At 38.1% G+C, this 19,116-nt stretch overlaps 1 long non-coding RNA gene across 5 annotated transcripts in view; it reads right to left on the bottom strand.

Annotated features, from left to right (window-relative positions):
• The window catches only part of LOC110352821 (uncharacterized), a 238,739-nt gene that overhangs the window by 202,191 nt on the left and 17,432 nt on the right, over positions 1–19,116 (bottom strand). For 2 of the 5 annotated variants that reach the window (XR_011803686.1, XR_011803684.1), the window contains exons 2-4: positions 13,399–13,509; positions 12,331–12,411; positions 6,496–6,681 (exon numbers count right to left, since the gene is read on the bottom strand). This is a non-coding gene — a long non-coding RNA (uncharacterized lncRNA). Of the gene's footprint in view, positions 1–6,495; positions 6,682–9,935; positions 10,131–12,330; positions 12,412–13,398; positions 13,510–19,116 lie in introns of all 5 variants that reach the window. The other 3 variants (XR_011803685.1, XR_011803688.1, XR_011803687.1) reach the window with 3 other exon arrangements.

Here is a 19,116-nt window from a genome sequence, read left to right as displayed (position 1 = left end):
AGATAACATGTATAATTCTTTGGAAACTCTTAAGCAGACAGCACTGTGGACTGAGAAAAGCACCCCATTATCAACTTCAGAGATTTAAGGATTAGATTGAATCCTCTAAGAGTTTAAAAAACAAAAACAAGTTTCCTTCTGCTCTTGTAATGGACTAATTCTGTTTAGAAAATCTTCCTCAAAAGGAAGATAATCTTAATCTTTCTTTCAGGGGGAATAAAAATATTTCACAACAAAGCAGGACAACAATGGGAAATGTTGTCCAGGAGGACCTTAGGGCAGAAATGTTTTCCTGAGTACCTTACAGAGCCTTTCAGTGGGAAAAAAAAAAAAAAAAAAAAAGAAAAGTTCAAACATTGAATGATAACGCGCAATTCATTCAGTCTTACGATTTCAAATACACATCCCAGACCATCATCACCCTCTGACAGAGAACCAATGTCTTTTTGATTAAAGGATTTTTGTGTTCTAATAGAATTAAAAAATTAAAAACACTGAGCTTCCAGCTCCAGGCACAGAGAGCACAGGAAAACTGTGACTACTTCTTTACCTTCATGTCTTCTCATTATCAGACTGGCTGGGAACTTAACCTCCTCCTCTGGAATAAGGTCAGACTGGTTGGAAATATACTCTAAAATGACTGTGGTTGCCAAACCATTGAAAGGGTCTGTACGGAAAACCTACCTCTGGTACACACAGTGTGTAGAAAACAAAATATTGCTCCATTTTCCTTCCCGTATCCACTACACGTTGTTAGGAGTGCACCCAAACAAAAGCTGAAAGATTTTAGAAATTTGACAGTCCCTTCCTTGCCAATCATCCACACTTGCACTTTTGCAGATTAAGCCAGTTGTAGTTCACCAGGTAAAAAAACAAAAGCGCAGATTTCAATGTCAAAAAGCTGATGAGAATATGGAACCATTAGTCTTATAACAAGACAGATACACAATTATGTTTGAGTCTGTACAAACAGACACATGATCATTCCCATACTGCAACTTGGAGCATGGTTCTCTGTTTTGTAGCCTAGGGAACTTTGTTGTCAAGAAGCCTCCCAAACCCCAGTACAGATATTCACTACCAAAAAAGTACAGTCTTAACATCTCATATGCTATTAAGCTAGAAATTTAGATTAACTTCTCAATATCTATATCCACAGATAAAGGAGAAAAAGATAGTCAAGATAATAAAGAGCTTAAAGACAGCAAAGTTGTTTGCTCAAATTGCTGATTACCTACGTGATCACTAATTCGGGCCTGCTGAAACTAATGTTGGAGCATTTTGTTGAATTTTTTTCAGTCAGACTGTGCTTTGAATCTAGACTGACCAACCATAAAATTGCTGAATCTGATTTATTTTATCAGATTTCTCTTTTACTGCTACAAAATTTGATGTCTGATTTTAATCTGAAATGACAAATTTGAAGGGGAAAGACTGATTCTTGAAAGGAGCGGGGAGATGAATCCAGGCAGAAATGCTCTATTTTTTTTCTTTTTTTTTTTCCCCCCAGCAGGTCAGAGGTTCTTCAGTCCTTTTTTGCTAAGTAAAAACTAGGCAGTTTTATGACTGTAAAGTAAAGAGCCAAAGCAACACTATTTTTCCCTTCGTTAAGAAAGAGAAAATCAAAAACTACTCCCCCTTCTCCCTCCCAGGAAGCACAAAGCGACAGAAAAGAATCCACTAGACACAGAGTACAATAGAAAAAGTAGCACAAATTACAGAAAACATGGGGGAAGAATGGCATGCTTGAGATCTCATCATTGCTTTTTGCAATGACTTAAACCCAAGAGAGATGTCTTGCTATAAAAATTTTAAGAATTACAGAGAACGAAGTTCTAACACAAGAGAGTTGAAAACATTTAGTTATAAATCTTCTTTTAACAAAGAAAACCAAACAACTGGAATAACTTGTAGTACTAGCAGCTCCTCCAGATTATTTGTATACTAATTCATTACTTGAAAAAAAAAAAAAAAAAAAAGGCACCATTAGTCTAATCACATTCCCATTTAAATGAATGGAAAAATGCTAACATATTTTTTTAATCAAAAGCCAGATCGATGCACAGGGATTAGTCCCTGTAGGTCATTTGCACACAGTTTGCTGGATGACACTATATATAATAACTTCTAAGCACTTGGAGCATTTCAGATTGGTATCCAAGGAACTCACAAATGCATGGAACTTGATATTCCTTGTCATTGCAAAGAGTTACTGGAACTTCTGCAAAATCTTTTCTGGGAGAAAAAATATGAGGAAACAGTTCTTTTGATTGCAATAGACATTTTAGTAAATAAAGAAAAATGGGACAAATTATTTTTAAAAAATCTCATTAGAGACACCAAAATATTGATTAAGCTGCTCTGAGTGAGCTCTTGAGAACTGAAGCTAAAAGAAGTCCTAATAATCAAAAGAAAGTCTGTTATAGCAAAAAGTGTTATGGTATCAATAACTGTTAATGAGCAACTTCAGCAGCCTCTTGCAGCAAGAACAAATCATCTATCACTTTCAGAGAGCTGTGGTTCGAGGCTTGCTGAAAAGCAGCACAGGATTGCAGGAAAGCTAACTGAATTGCTAACAAAACATTCTCCACCAGCTTTCTAAAGTAGTACTTTGAGATAACAAGGGAGTTTATTAGCCAAAATAGGTCCCATGCTAACATTGGGTTGTGCAGTCGCTAACAAACACCGTGGCTAGAGCATCAAATTCTGTTCACTAAATTAGCAGAAGAGCAACTCTGAAGTCAGCATATAAAAATGTCCTAGTTTTGTCTGGGATACAGCTTTTCTTCATAGCAGCTGGTGCAGTGCTGTGCTTTGGATTTCAGAGAAGAACAATGGTGGTAACATTTATGTTTTAGTCACTTTTAGTCCCCCTTTTTTTTTTTTCCTTTCTTATGAAACTTTCTTTATTTCAACCAACAAGTTCTTGCACTTTTACCTTTTCAGTTCTCTCCTCCAACCCACCGAGGCAAAGTGAGCGAATGGCTGGTTGGCGCTTTGCTGCCTGCCTGGTTAAGCCACAACCAATATGTGAGATTTGGTCTTCAAGAATGAAGAGGATATGACCTAACTAATGCTTATCTAGGATTTATTTAGATTTAACTTGGTCAAAAATGGAGTCAGCTCATTTACTTCCATCTCATTCTGTGTTAAGACATTTAAATTCTGTTTGCAGGATGTGAAAATGAAGTATTTTGCTTAGAGCAGTAGAATATTGCTTGTATAAAAGAAAAAGCCCTAGAACAACCTCATATCTCCGCACCCATCTCACCCTGCCATCATTAGGCTTTAAGTGCTATGTTTTGAAGTTTTGCTGTGTTTTTACTATATTTAGAACAGCAAATATGTGGATATTCTATATATATATATATATATATTTTTTTTTTTTTGTGATACTGAATAGAAGGCTTCAGGTAATACCTCTGCTGCTTTCTAAGGGAAATAGGACAAACAGTGAGTCTGGGCTATCAGTGTCAGAAAGTACAAATACAGTGTATCAATGAGAATCATCTTAACTGGCTTGAACTATTCCCTGGCTATCTCAGGAACCTGACTTTGTGGCTTGGCCACCTTCTGTGTTCTCAAGGCCCTCCTAAGGAAGGAAAGAGATGCAATTTGGCAGGCTTAGAAGAGCTGACTTCTGGTCATCACTATTTCAAACTTGTTCATATCTGACTGGGCATTGCCTCTTCTTGCAGAATGAAAAAAAAGAAAAGATGACTAAATAATACATCTTTCAGAAGAGCAGTTATTCCTTCCAGTTGGTATGAGGTTAGTTTGCAAACACAGAAGGCAAGAAAAGTAACTCAATCTCTTTATCCACGTATAACTGGTGAGTTTAAGGCAGTGCTGTTGTAAAACGATTCCCTGTGACCTATTTCTGCAATCAAGCTCTGCCAGGAACAGTGAGCATAAAAATCAAGAGAGAGTTAAAGAGCGAGACAAAGCAGGAACACATAGACAACACTTCAGAAAAACAAGATAATCTAATTCCAATACACTCACAGTCTCATTGGTCTTAGCAAGGAAAATCATACATATTCCACAGCATGTAACTGTGACTTCCAAACACCATTTGAATCAAAGCTCAAGTGTCCCCACAGAGGCAATGTCGTTACCTTTATACAGAAATACAACAAAGAGACTTCTTGGATCACAAGACCAATGTTGGACAACTAGTGGCAATCAAGTTGTGTAAAGAAATCGCCTGTTTAGATTCTAGAGTAAATTCCCTAACACAGCTCAAGCCTGGAATGTGTTCCTACACCACAGTAGTTACGGAGTTTTGCTTCCACTAAGAGACTAAGCTGATGCTGGCGTAGCCTGTAAAAACGTACAAATGAGCCAGGATTAATCATTTTCTGCAGACCTGTCCATTTGCCACAACATCAGGCTTTCAACAACATTCAAGAACTACTAATTCAGCAAAGCTGAGGTTAAAGAACTCCTGCAGGTAAAAAATGAAGAGCCTGCCCCTGAAAGTCATTGGTGGCTTATTTTTTTTTTCATATTTGTTTTTTGTTTTTGTTTCACTGTTCAAGACTTCTGTCCCAAGAGAAGCAGATCATTATTCACTGGAAAACTTCAAAAGCCATGATATATCTCATTTTGTTTGGGTTCAGTTGACTTTCAGAGAACTCTCGAAATCATCAGTTTATATTAATTTAAGTAATATGAAGTACTGACTGCATATTTGAGATAACAATGTCAAAGCCCTAGAAGAACTTATTACTTTTGACACATACCAAAACAATAACCTTTCATATAGTTTTTGCAAAAGTGAGAGCTAGAATGCATGTAGCATCAGTTCCATTTTCAAATTAGCGCCTCTAGCAAGTAGTAAAGAAGCTGAAATCTTTGGGGATATCTAATAGTGCTTCCAGAAATTGTTACTGCTGTTTCTAATGCAGTGCTAATGTGATGTAGCACTTCTCTATTTTTCTCCTGTATTGAGTACACTGTAGGCGTTTACTGAAACATTTTAAAATGATTCTATGACTATATGTCAATTATCACTATATTATGAATAAACATGTTTAATACATCACAATAGGTATCCCCTTTCTCAATCCCAGAGTTGTCTGCTTCGTGAGTGCAGGTGAATCCTACCCTTCCTCTGTCTAGAAAGAGCCCCACAGCTTCCCCACAGCTTGGAGTTAACTTTAAAATACAGAGAATCTTCTGTGGATTAATACAGAAGAGCCAGAGGGTTGTATCAGTTCTCTGTTCTTACTGAATTTGTGTACCTTACAGAGCTGCCCGGTTTTCACCAGAAATACAAAGAAAGTGGAAATCAGAGTGGCACACTGACTTTTTAACTTTCTATGAAGGACTATTTTGAAAAAACAGAGGTTTGCCTACAATTTTAATAACGTTGACAGAAATAAATAAACACAAAAAATAGACATTCTCCAGTCTTTACTTAACCTTTTTTTCCTCAGAAGAAAAAAATGAAAATAAAAAATCAGCCTAGAGAGCCATTAGTTTTTTTCCTGTCCTTAGATAAACAGAAGTTAACACAGTATCCAACCTGAGCTCCAATTTCTAAGTACTGGCAATTTGAAAGAGAAAATAAAAATAATTTAAAAGCAAAAGTCTCTGTGAAAACCCTTCAAGTATTTGGAGTATTTCAGAAGACTGTCTTCTGCAGCATAATACAGACAGACGAATTAGTGACAAATATATGCAGATAATATTAATGTCCCCAAAAGATGTTTTAAATTTTGGCACTGGTCACTCTACATTTATATATCTTTATGATTTCTCATATACTATGCAATTTCACTGAGATAAAACTGATTTCCTATCAACAGATTTTTTAATCATAGAAACTTCATATTAGTGTTTGTATTTAATCTTTATGGCTCAGATGCTTTAACCCACATTTTAAAATTGCTGATTGGATGATGACTACAGAATCCATAATAATATTTCAAGAAAAACTAAGTGTTAAAAACAGATAAAATAATTAATCCTATTCTTTTTTTTTTTTTTTTTTTTTTTTTTTTTTTTTTTTTTTTTTTACCAAGTATGAGAAGAATCTTTACTGTTCAGTAGCTGTTAAGAGTATTGGCTGGGAGATGAACCATATATGAGCTGTACTCTTGGCATTGCTGCTGTTACCTTTTCTGGACTTGCCTATGATCACCAACACCAAAACCTTCACAGTTAGCCACAAATTTTGTGGTTTACATTTCCTTGAATGAAGACCATTGGCAAGATAAGAAAGCAATTGTTGACATCAGTGTCCCACCTTTACATTAAGTATAATATCAGCTCTACATGATTCAATGAGATTAAGTGTACAGTTGCTGGCCAAAACTTTTTGTAAGCTAAGTGTATTTCACTTACTTGTTCTATTAGCTCTTTATAGCCATGGAACTTATTCAAGTGAAACTTAATTATGTTGTTGTTTGTTGTTTTTTTTGTGAAACCTAATTTTGTTTTTCATGTTTTGGAAGTGCAAAAGAACTAATTCTGAAGAAGCTATCTTACCTTTCTCACTGGTTTCCATTCTCCAACAGACGTGATGGTACTCCTCAGTCAAGAAGAAATCAACATACTCTTGCATCACTTCCTGGTGTGATGTTTTCAGGATCTCATCAAAGATTGCTATCTTGAAATCTTACCTGGCATACGAAGAGGAGGAAGATCAGGAGCATCATCTTCCTTGAAATAAACCTGATGAAATAAAGTTCATGTTTTATCATTTTTATCTCATGCTATAGAAAAGCAGGCTAAAAAAATAGAATGCTTATTTATGCTAATAAGCTTTCCTCTCACCCAGCAAGAAGTACAAGCACCAAGCAGTATCACCATTTTGTATTAAACCATGGTAATGTATTCCCGCACAAACTTGCCACTAATCACTAAGATGCAAACCCCAGGGCCACAAACAGATTTCATTTTTGTCTATTTCCATCACTGGAGTGGAACAAAGTTTATTTTGACCTACAGTTCCAGGTTTCATCTCCCTGTACGAAGTGTTTGAGTGTGCTGGAATAAAGGATGGCACAGTTAAGGAGAAACTCCAGTTTCATGCCCCTTCTATGCCCTTGGCTTATTGCACAATGGGTTGGAGATTGCAGGAGCTTTTCTTTTGCTGGATAAATGGAGGCTATTAACAAGATAGTTGTAGTGGAACATTTAGGAAACATCCTGGGCTCTTCATTAGCGTAAATGCCAATACATAGCACAGCCACTATGTAAAAGAGCCTGAAACTTTTAGTAAGAAGGATGGAGGGAAAGGAGAGAATCAATACATGTATTTTTTTAATTTCTGCTTCATTTAATTTAAGCATTTTATATCTTTCATTTGTAAAGTGAATACTAAGTGAAAAACTTCAGCATTAAACTGTACACTGATCAATCAAGTCAACTGCATGTTCATCTGCACTCTGTTTCCAAGTTCTTTCCTGAAGTCAGAACCAGGCAGATGTCCCTGAAGGAGCCATGTGGGAGAAGCCCCCACTCAGATGAGGCTGTCTATGAATCACACATGCAGTTTCGTCTTTCACCCACCGGAATGTAAATGCAGAGTAATACCAGCAAGGTCAACATGAAAAAGATAATTTTAGTCATAATCCATATATTTGTGTTCAGCTTTGATAGCTTGCACTACTTTAGGGTCCAGCAAGAAATACTGAGGAATCAAGCACTGCTTATTCAGCTTGAGAAAATTCGCTTTTTCCCACAAAAAAAAATATGAATTGCAGAGTGTTTTTCATTTCCTGTATAGATACCATTGCAATGTCAAATCCTGTGAGGGCAAAGCTAGCCAGAGACTACAGATGACTTAAAACTAGCTGCCTCCCAGGTGCTGAACATTCACAGGGTCTTACAGTTCATGTTGGCCCACCTGTGAGCAGTACAGATCACTTTAGTTAATACACGGTGCCTACACCATTCAGCTTTACGTGGTTTGTCATTCTTTATCACTTTTCCCTGCATTCCACATGTTTTTTCATGGTGGTTGCATATTTGAAGTCTGACTGCCAGAAAAGCAGCCTACTCATAGCTTTTGGAGTTTGATGGGTAAGTCAGCATCCCTGATGCAAACCAAAGGTCATTAAAATGACTGCACAAAGCTTGTTTAACTTTAGAGGTTTCTTTGGGCCAACTCGTAGTCACATCAATGATGATGATGTTAGCAGCGTCATTCATGTCATCTACAATCAAACTCCTGTTTGCAGACAGCTGGCAAAGGTTCACTCAATTAAGGGGTAGCTGAGCAGTGCAGAAAAACTTGAGACACCCCATGCACCAAAGAATGCATCTATCCCTAGGAAATAAGCTCTGTTGCTTTCCTGTGGTCAAGACAGCTTGAGTCTAGTTTAGTGCAATGTTTTTCTTAAACAGTTATCTAATTTTTCTTTATACTGTATTTTAAATTGGGAGGGAGTGGGCTTTGCATTCTTCTAGAAAACAGGTAAAAAATCTGAAAAAGGGATACTTCTCCTTAAGAAAAACAGTATCTTTATACAATCCCTTACTTTCCCTTTTATTTACATTCTAGTGCAGAGGTTCAATAAGTTTCTTCTACCATATGAACACAGACCTAATGTCTAAATATTTATACGGCTCATATAAATATTTATATGGCCCACTTCATCAGCTAATCGTAGTCATTATTTTTTGATTGCTTTGACAAACTGCCTGACTAAACAGCACTACAACACTTAAGAAATATTTTACATTCTTTGTTGGCTCAACTTCATGTTTTAAAAAACAAACAAATGAAAAATTTAGATTGGATGCACTCTCCTGAATCTCTGTTCACATGACACTGATTTTTCCTTTTTTATTTTATTTTTTTGTTTAGAATGAGATCTGTACTTTTAATCAGGGTACAGATTTAGCATCATAACACACTGAAGCAAGAAAAAATTGCATTGGAAAGGAATTTGCTTATATTTCAAAACACTTAGAAAAACTGCTTAGAAAAACTGCTTCTTAGTTTAGGGCACAGAAACAGAGCTGAAGCAAATAATATTCTTCACAAACTAGATTTAGTAGACATTATTTCACAGTTATACTATGGATCCAGATAAATACAGCAAGGTACTACAGAAAACTCTGAAAAGATATAAATATATCCAAAATTAATTTTGCTATTAAAGTGTTAATTATTTAAATATAGCTTGAAGCAAATCCTGTGCAACTCAGAACACAGCTGAGTCTCTGAATTACTGTAAATGTAACTACCCATCTTTGACATCTAAAATGACTATGACATCTCAAAAGTTATACAGACCAATACAGAAAAGCCCTTCTCATTTAAAATTTGTAGTTTCAATTTCTGGTTTTGCTCTGTTGTAGATTTTTTTTAAGAGTTTGGTAAATAACAAAGAATTTGGCCTTTCATAAACAGAGGCATCCTACACGTAGCTAATAGACAGACATTCATTTGAGATGATCCCAGGTTCAAATCTTTGTCTTCCTTCCCTTTGATTTAGACCAGATGCTTACAGGTCTCTGCCATTTTGCACAGACGCTCAGAAAATGAGAGAGGCTCTTTTGTCATGAACTGACTTCATAAAATATCAACTGATTCAGACTACTGGACTAATCCTAGTCCAGCAGCCAGGGATGTAGGTTAACTGTTCCTAGTTCTGGTTCAGTTTGGACTAATTGCTGATACACTCTGAGTGCTTTCTCTCTCTCTTTTTTTTAGAAAAAAAAAGATACTATTCTGGGCTGTGGAAACCTTTGCAATGATCATTTCTGAACACTTCATGAAATTCTATTTCTTTCATGAAAGAGAGAAGGACAGAGAAGCCTGCTGAAGCTGTCGGAGCACTCCAGCAAATACCTCACTGCACACCTCCAGAGATGCTTGTGTGCAGCCTGTAAGCCTCACATTGATGCAGCGTGAGACACTGTTTTAAGATAGGACATAAATCTGAAGATCGCATTAAGAGTTATCAGTTCAATACCTTCCTGAATCTGAATCTTTTCTCAGATTTAGTAACACTTCAGCACAATTCATCTTGATTATTTTCTGGGAAGACAGAGGGTGTTGTGGAGACTTTCTAGGGTGATGATTCATACATTTGCCTTCCTCCAAGAAAACACTGAAGCAACACATAGTTAACATGAAAGGAATTTACTGGATTCGCACCATGGTACATCTAGAAAAGAAAAGTAGATAATTGAGGTGGACAGGTAGCCAGAGGAATCCTTTCTTTCAAACCACAGGTAACTTTTCAGATATCCTCTTTTCTATAGTGCTTCTTACTCCCTCCTTCCAAACGTGTCCCTGTTTAATGATAATGATATCCTGACCCTGCAGGTGTTGCAGTGACACTATAATGCATCCTGCCGGGGCAGTCTCTCTCATCAGCACAAAGGCTTTGGATTCTCTGCTCCTATCTCCTCTGTCACCTACACAAAATGATTGTACTTCACCCTTTGTACTTTCTTTCCACCAAACTCTCCCATGTGTTTTTATTTTTGTTGTTGCTTTGTTTTAGAACTTGATCCAAAACAGTAGGTGGTCTTTAGAAGAGACTTCTGAAGATGAGGGAATATTTCAAGACCATTCCTCATCCTTTGAGAGACTGCCTACAATGAGAATCTTGTCACTAGGAAATATTTAAAGAGACGTTAAAGTTACAGGTCCTAGCCTTAAGGGAAAGGAAACAAAGAAATGAGAGACGTCAGCTAAAGAAAATTTTCTTAACCTTGAAATTTCCCCTACCAAGCCATATGCTGCAGCTTCTCAAAGGGTATTGCTGCAGTACAGGGAGAACAATGAGTATTAGTTGAATAATCAGGATAGATTATCAAAATATATAAAATCAAAGTCTGTACCCTACAGCAAGTCATAAAGAAAAGCAGCCATCTGGAGCTTAAGAAATGTTTCTAGCTTTGTCAGTAAGACTTTATAATAAACACACAATATCGGCTGCTAATTAAAAAAGCTACAACTAAGCATTCTCACTCTCTCCAGGGATTTTTTCCTATATACTTTCACATTCAGAACTGTGATCTTCATAAAAAGATCTTTAAGCTTCTGTGGCTACAGGAGAATGACTACAGGATCTTTGATTTCCCTCATTCACTTCCAATATCTAGAACAAGTCTGGACCAATGAGTACTATCAAGTTTGTGTCTTCGGTCCTTGCCAAATTCTGTCTTTCTTACTGATATCAAGAATCTTCTACCCAGCATTACAAAAACAAACAGAAAATCAGGTGAAAAGTCTGACAAAGAGCACCACTGCAGGTTCCAGCAAAAGCCATAGAACTTTTTGACATGTAAATGACAGCTGGAGAGAAAGGTACTGAAGTATTGAAAAAAAACTTCAAATTTTTTGCATTTTCATTTATAATGAAGGGGGAAATGTATCCTTTACTTCTTTTAAAGCTTTTGTTTTTACTAAGGATGTTGAAAATTTATGTTTAACTTCTGGTCAGGAATATACTTTCAGGAACCACATAATCCTGCACAGTACATGCCTTTTGTCTTGCATTTAGAGCTTTCAGTTAAGCTCCTTCAACATAAAAATTTATACCAACAATCAGGCTAGCAACATGGTGCAGACCCAGAGACAGCTTCCTTTCCCCCTCTAGATACAGCAATGATAGCACTATGGTGCAGATGAATGCAGTGGAAATAGGTCTGGAATGGCTCAAAGCCATGCTTAAAGATTTCCACCTCTCCTACCAAGAGATCTCAGCAGTAGCCAGGTGTTCTACTCCCCCTGCCTCCCCCAACAAACTTAGATGTCCCGCTAGGTGAATTGCCAAGGGCCAGACCTGTGTTTCCCAATGTGTGCACAGACGAGGCATGCAACTGTATGTTACAGTCGTGTTTACGTATTTAGAGGTTTTTCTAAGTCAGAAGGTGCACTTTCATTCCTCCTTTCTGATATACCAAGCATCTCTGCTGGAACAGGACATGGCACACAGAGCAACCCTTCTCACAGGCAGGGGAGGTAAGCACAGTCCAGTAAGAAGGGCTGGTCACAGAGGTTTCTGCACATAAAGGTTCTTCGTGGCCTCATCAAATTCCTAACTCAGACTGATTAAAAAAAAAAAAAAAAAAGCTACTTTGTTTCACATGATGAAAGGTGCCCTACTTACTGAGAAGACAAGTTACTTTTTGTTCTTTTGATTTCCTGCTGGCCAGGATGTACAGATGGTTTTTTGGAAGAAAAAAAAAAAAGGAACAGGTGACACTGAAGCACAGAAGAGATTAACAGGGTCACTGGCTTGCACTCCTGGGGTCTGGTTGAAGGATTCCTGCTTCTTAAAATTGTGAGCAGCAAGAGATGACGGACTCATCACTCAATGAAAAGTGAGTTATGACTTTGCGGCATGAACTTACTTGGCTGCTTTCCCCTGCCTTGGTTCTTCAGGATGGGAAGGCTCACGGGAAATGGTTACTTTGATGTTTTGTTCAGTTTTTCTGTGGAACATATTAAACATGAGGCATATCAGATACAAGTTCAGAGCATCTGGGCTAAATTCACAGTTGATATTGGTGATATTTCTGCATTGCTTCAGGTGACGTTTTAAGCAGGTTATTTAATGTGCTAATAAGCTTATAACCAGAACTATCTGACTAGGAACAATAGGTCTTTTGTAAAGAGATGCAGAACATGTAGCCACTCTAGACTTGACATATATCAGGCTAAGACACACACAGAGTTAGCTAACGACAGTTAGGTAGTGTGCTAACATCTTCATTAAGTCAAGAAGAAAACATGAGTAGCACTAACAATACAGAAATATGGCAAAATCATCTCATGTGACACCAAAACAGGCATCAGGTGAGATGCAGGACACGTTACACCTGGTGTGAAACTAGTCTTTGAACAGAGTAACTGCAGTGCAACATGGTGAAAACTCACATTAAAAAACTGACATGGAAAGGTACAATAGACATGGGAAAACAAAAAAATCATCATACAATCTAGATTCTTTTTGGCTCATATTTTTTTCATGCTACACCTGCAAAGTACTATGCTCACTTATATTCACATCCTATTGAACAACACATAAGGAAAACTAGATCATGCAAAAAATAAAAATAAAAATAAAAATAAAAATAAAAATAAAAATAAAAATAAAAATAAAAATAAAAATAAAAATAAAAATAAAAATAAAAATAAAAATAAAAAATAGAGTCCCCTTACAAGCCTAGCCTAGGGCTGTAGTTTCTGGTTTGAAGAATAAAGAACAAATTTTCTTTAGGGCTTCAACCTCTCATTATATCCATATCCCTTCCAGGCTCCAGCATGCTTCTAGGGACAGGCAAAGAAATTCAAGCCTCTATGAGTTTTTGGACTCACACAGAGCTTCATGGAATAATGCTTCCAGGCTCATGTCAGTCCATATAAATCAGACAGATTTAATCTTCTGGTCAAATTGTGTTTTCCTTAAACAAACTTACAGTTTGCTGACACAGACAAAACAACCTGCTCCTCAAATCCTGCCACCCTCTTGGCTCAAATCCTGCCACCCTCTTGGCTCCTGGCTGACTCCAGTTTCTGTGTATCGTGACCTAGAAGAGAATAAGAAAAACAGACTCCTTACCTCCAAGAATCTCTTCTGGATTTTTTTCCCCCTGTTTAAGGGCCAGCCTTGTCATCTGAAGGATTTATGAGGGTGCAGCAACAATTCATGCAATATACTGGGATGCTGCAGGCAGGGAACTCCTAGGGTATTCCCTTCCAGCATCCTCCAAAGCATTTCAGACCAGGCTGCCATACAACCAGGGCTCTCTCCTGCAGACTGCTATGCAGAAATGCTCACAGTGTCCTTTGACTTAGATACAGGTACCTTAGACGGCTAAGATGGAGAGAAAGAAGCATCCTGCTTTGGTATATTTCGTCCTTAAGCGGTTTGGCTATTTTCTTTATGCTCTATGCTATGCTGCTGCCGTCACGGAAATCTGATCTTCAGGGAACAAAGATGAGGATCAATTTGACAGGTTTTTAGTGAATCATCTGTCTAGCAAATGAACCTACACTCTGAATCTTTGCAATTGCACATTGCAGGAAAAGCCAATGGGTGTCTGCTAGTAAATCTGGTGATAGATGAGCAAGGAAGGAAGGAACTAGATTATTCTGAACTGTAATGGCTGCAAAGGGCTAAGAAGATCAGGAGAAGTATGGTACGGGCATTAAAGTAATCCTACCCAACTCCCAGTAAATAGCAAATCCGTTGAGTAAAAGAGGTACCGCTTTTAACTCCAATTTCTCTTACCATAACCACATTTTAACAGCAAGCACAGCAGGCTTAACTGTGGACTCTGACAGAAATTTCCAGTTCCCGAAACTGCAAGTTCCATTTTCAAAGCTTATATATTTCTTCATACTCACTGAATGCTTCTATCAGCAGTATGGATGGCAACTATATTGAATGGACTCGAGAGAGGTCTGTGACTGGCAAGAGCTCAGCCAGCTTACCAGGCCCTATCCTGTTCTCTGGCATACGTGTCTTCCTGAGAGGAGAGCTCTAAATTTGCTTCACTGTGCAAATATGCCTACGTTTTTTGCTATCATCCCTTTTACTGAAGCTAAACCATCAAATGCATCCACTGGAGCAAATCTGGTGTCTCCATTTCCATGGATCCCTGAGTGCTGTTTTACCTTGTGTGATGCTATGCCTCCCTACACCATGACCCATGGAAAAGAACACCAAAACACATCAGAGTTTGCAAGAACAAAACCAAAACAAAAAAAAAAAAAAAAAAGAGAGATATGCTAGAAAGTGATGCAAATGTATCTCCTGTTCACTTAAAAAAAAAAAAAAAGAAAAAAAGAAAGAGAGAGATTGGTTTTAGAGGTTGACACAGTTTGAAGCACACATTATGACTTATGACTGAGGGTATAAAGGAAGGCTCACCTGGAAGCAAGAAAGGAGTCATTGCTCTAGTAAGCAATTGATTATCCCTGGCCCAAACACTGCAACTACATGTATGAGTATGTCTCATTTCTCTAACTTCTTTGGGAATTAGTTCAATGAGCTTCCACAGAACTGTCTGTGTGGATCCACCAACAAAAGGAACGTCAGCACAGATCATAAAGATCTAGCACAAAACATCCTAAAAAAGCCCAACAAAACAGTACAAATTCAATGAGTCTAAAGACCTCTATATAAAATGCATTAGCAGGCATCCTGCTACCACGGTTTACCAACAAGCCCTCCTCTTCCAATCTATAAAAGTTTCATTAAAATACATACTGCCCCATTTCTTCCCTGTGTCACAGGAGCACTGCCCTCAAAGAGCATTTAATGCAGGACACTGTGGGCCAACTTCTGCTGGCAGTGTCAGTGATAAACCTCCCATTGGCTCACAGACGAAGAATTAAAAGCTCTAAAATCATACACAGCGTTACGAGATCTCTTTGAATACAGTAGTGAAACTTCCACCTGCAAAGCAAGCAGTTTCCAAGAGACTGGTTGATGCTGACGTCAGAATATAGTGTTTAACATTTCTGTGTAACTGAAGCCTTAGAACTGCTAGTTCTCTCAAGAATGGGGGATTGTATTTCTTACTTCATCTGAAAGGTGATTTCATGCTTCAGGAAGTAAAGAAAGTTTGTGCACTGACAATATAAATGCAGATGCCTCCTGTAATGATTGACACCACAGGTCGTGCGAGTGGAGTTTCATTTCTACTCCCAGTAGATCATGCAGCCAAGCGAATTAACGGCTCTTTAGGAATTAGGAAGTCAAAGTTTTGACAGCTCTGTCTTCCCCCTTTGAAATGGGATCAGTTCAGAAGCCCTCCTTGAGGTCTGATCTGCTCCTCACAATTATCTGTTTTAATAGACAATATAAAAGCCAGTGACACTCAAAGTGTACTGTCATATAGAGGCGAATTTCCTTCCCTGCAAAGGACATAAGTGGCAATGAAAGAAACTATTACATACAGAAGCAGTAAAACACTCTGTCATAAAGAAGTATTAATTTCATAGAGCTGTCAGAAAACTGTTTCTGCCCCAATCCTAAACATACACCTCAAAATGAGAGACCTTGCACAGCTTATATCTGAAAGACTATTGCTGTTAGTGTAGAAGATAAGCAGAGTATATCCCTAACAAGTTGCTTTTGCAATTCTTTCTCTCTTAGTAAAGAGGGAAATTTCCAGTACAATAGAAAAGCTATCAAGCTACAACCCAAATATTGTGACAGATAGCGGAAAGTGCAGCTCAGCATTTTCCCCTGCTGTGGATGTTCAGGCAGTACCTTTACTTCTTCGTGAATAAAGGTACACAAAATACAGCATTGGAATATCAGTAGGGTACCAGTAATTCTTTTGTACTTCTATGCCTGATGGCAGGCTGATTTGGTCCTTGCAGCCACCTCTAAGAACCAAAGAGAACATCCTCATGCTCCCTTCCAGCCACAGCACACCCAGGTCTCTCTCTGCCAGAACACTGCTTGATCAAGCCCGTTCGTTATTCGATCAATTGAGTTTCCACCACAGCTCACACAAATCTCAGTTAGAAGTCCCCTCACATGCACATTCACCTAGTGGACAAATGGCTTTGTTTGCAAACTAATTTTTACAAAAGCCATCAGAGGCCCGTTTGTCAGAGTTCTCAGGAGTTGCTTTCTGCTACACAAACAGGACAACTTTTCTCAAGGGACCATGGTAAAACCCTACACTCACACTTCACCTTTGTTATCAACCTGTTTTCTTCAGTTCCTAAACCGTACAGTGCTTCCAACAAGGGATGCCCTACCAGCTCTGTGTCAAACACTTCTGGTACAACTGCTACTGTAGTAAACTACAAGTATGTTCAACAAAACTACTTAATGCACCACTTCTGTACGCTGAATACCTTTGTATCATGTAGGAAACACTTACCTTTTCCTTCTTTCATTACCATTATTAAGAGAGAATGCAGGCTACTCCAGCCTATTTATATCCTTTCTCTTCACTTTTTATTTGCACAAACACTAACTCCTGCACCTTTTCAAGTGAAGGAGACATTATCGAGATGCTTATGAAGCTACCAGTGGTTAAATAATAGCAAAGTTACCAGTGGTTAAATAATAGCAGTGCATTAACGTATATAATAGAAACTTCTTATGTGATAAGCAGTTGGTGATCAAGAAGAAAGAGTGTAGTACCTGTGTGACAGAGGGAAGACATCATCCACCCAGCTTCATCCCCAACTCCTTACTTAGCCCTGACCAACACATAATGCTGATTGAGGTCTACACAGAGAGCAGGGAGAATTACCTAGAAAGAACATTCAATGCCCAGACACCCAGCTAGCACATGATCCCCTATCTCACCTTTACAGCTTAATTCACTGCTGCTTGCTGACTATCGCTGCTTTGGAGCTGTGCAGTACAAGGAAAACAAGATACTACTCAATTTTGCTGGTGTCTCTCTCTGTAATTTCCAGCATTATATATTACAGGCAGGTATCGGAGATGCTGACTGCTTTCAAATGTAATCTCTTGATGGCAGATAAAGTTGAATTAGAATGGAGCCTTAGGAAATTCAGACTTTGACAGCAGGGAACCACAGCATATGCACATACACTATTCTCCAGTAGAAACTGTAAGTGCTTATCACTGCTGACTTGCATAATTCCTCACCTTGTTACAGTACCAGCTCCAAAGTACTTCAACACACAGGACTGGGACTCCTGTTACAGCGAAGCTGTAGTGATTTACCCCATTGGGAATCTGGTACTTTTTCCCTCTTGGAGAGGATCCAAGAGTTCCAGTGGTCTATTTGGGAACTATCCAAGCATTTGTGATCCTGGACAGAATACAACTAGACAAGAAGGAACATAACATAAAAATAATCTCTCAAAGCCAGTTTAGAAATACTTCTTAAGTCACTCTTGAAGCACTGATCATTGTCCAGCTGACATACACAACAGACTTCAAGGTTAACTCTTCCCTTGACCTACTGTCACTTTCTCAAAGATAAAATACCTTCAATTTCACACTGACCAGGACTCTTGGTTAGAGCAGACTGATAATGATTTAACTTGTCTCTGTTTTTAATGGATCTCTTCCCTCCTCCGGTAACTTTTTCACATGCTCTTTTTCAAGCAGATGTTATTTTAAGTCTTTATTTGCCATGGTAAGTAGGACATCCACCTTTCAGCTGGTGAAAAACTGCATACGTTGAAGGGATCGATGCTAGTCCGATTAAGAATTTGGCCCAATACATGCAAAGGCAGTATTTGGGGAATTATACTTCCAACATGTCTGACCACGTTAATGACCCCTGTTTGTAGGGGCAATTTTCCACATAAGAGACACAATGTTTGGTAACATGTCCCTTGAAGCCTAACAAAGAAACAAAATATGCATGCAAATGTAATCAGAATCATGTGTGGAAGAAAAAAACAGGATTCCATAAAAATGAACCATCTCATTACTCATCCTTCCTTACTGTACAGCTTTTTAAAAACATTTAAAAACCAGCAAAATCTGATAAATGAAGCTGTTGTCAGAATAGAACCACTACAGCATCTACTGACTGCAGACATTTAAAATATGTGAATAAGTTATGCAGAATTACTATGTATTTCAGAGAAAACAGAACCACTCCGTGCTCACAAGGGCTCATACAAAACAACAAAGTAGACGCTGTTTACCTATCAATATGTGGGGTAGTTTAAAAACTCAGTATATGACTATGCATTCCCAGGAACCTGAGTCTCAGAGGCTGTCACCAGTGCCCTAATATCACAGTCAGCAACAGCGTGAGAATGAGCTGCAACCTGCCTGAGCTACAATTATGCTCAATGCTGGGTCTCAGGAGTACAGAGTGCTCTTCAGCACTCCCTAGGGCACAGCATGGACACAGCCATCCAAAGGAACATGAGATTTCAAGTAACATATCTTTTCAAAAATTTTGCCAAGGTCTAGGAATTTCAGGGCATGGTACTTGTTCAGTGCTTGTTCAGTGCTTCAGACTCTAAATTTGATTTTGACTATTTTGAAGTAACAAGTGAGTACAGAGTGTCTGGATACACAAACATCAAGTGCATGGCCAAGCAAATACATTTCTGTTCATATTTCCAGTACACCTTCATGAGCAATAAGACAAATTCATAATTACACAGCACCACCACTAATGAAAAGCATCCCACCCCCACCCCCCTTTGGTAAATTTTTGACCTCT

This window comes from Anas platyrhynchos, chromosome 15 (assembly GCF_047663525.1).
Source record: "Anas platyrhynchos isolate ZD024472 breed Pekin duck chromosome 15, IASCAAS_PekinDuck_T2T, whole genome shotgun sequence".
NCBI classification, from domain to species: domain Eukaryota; kingdom Metazoa; phylum Chordata; class Aves; order Anseriformes; family Anatidae; genus Anas; species Anas platyrhynchos.
Note: the sequence above shows the minus strand (reverse complement) of the source record. Positions and strands in the feature narration are given on the sequence as shown.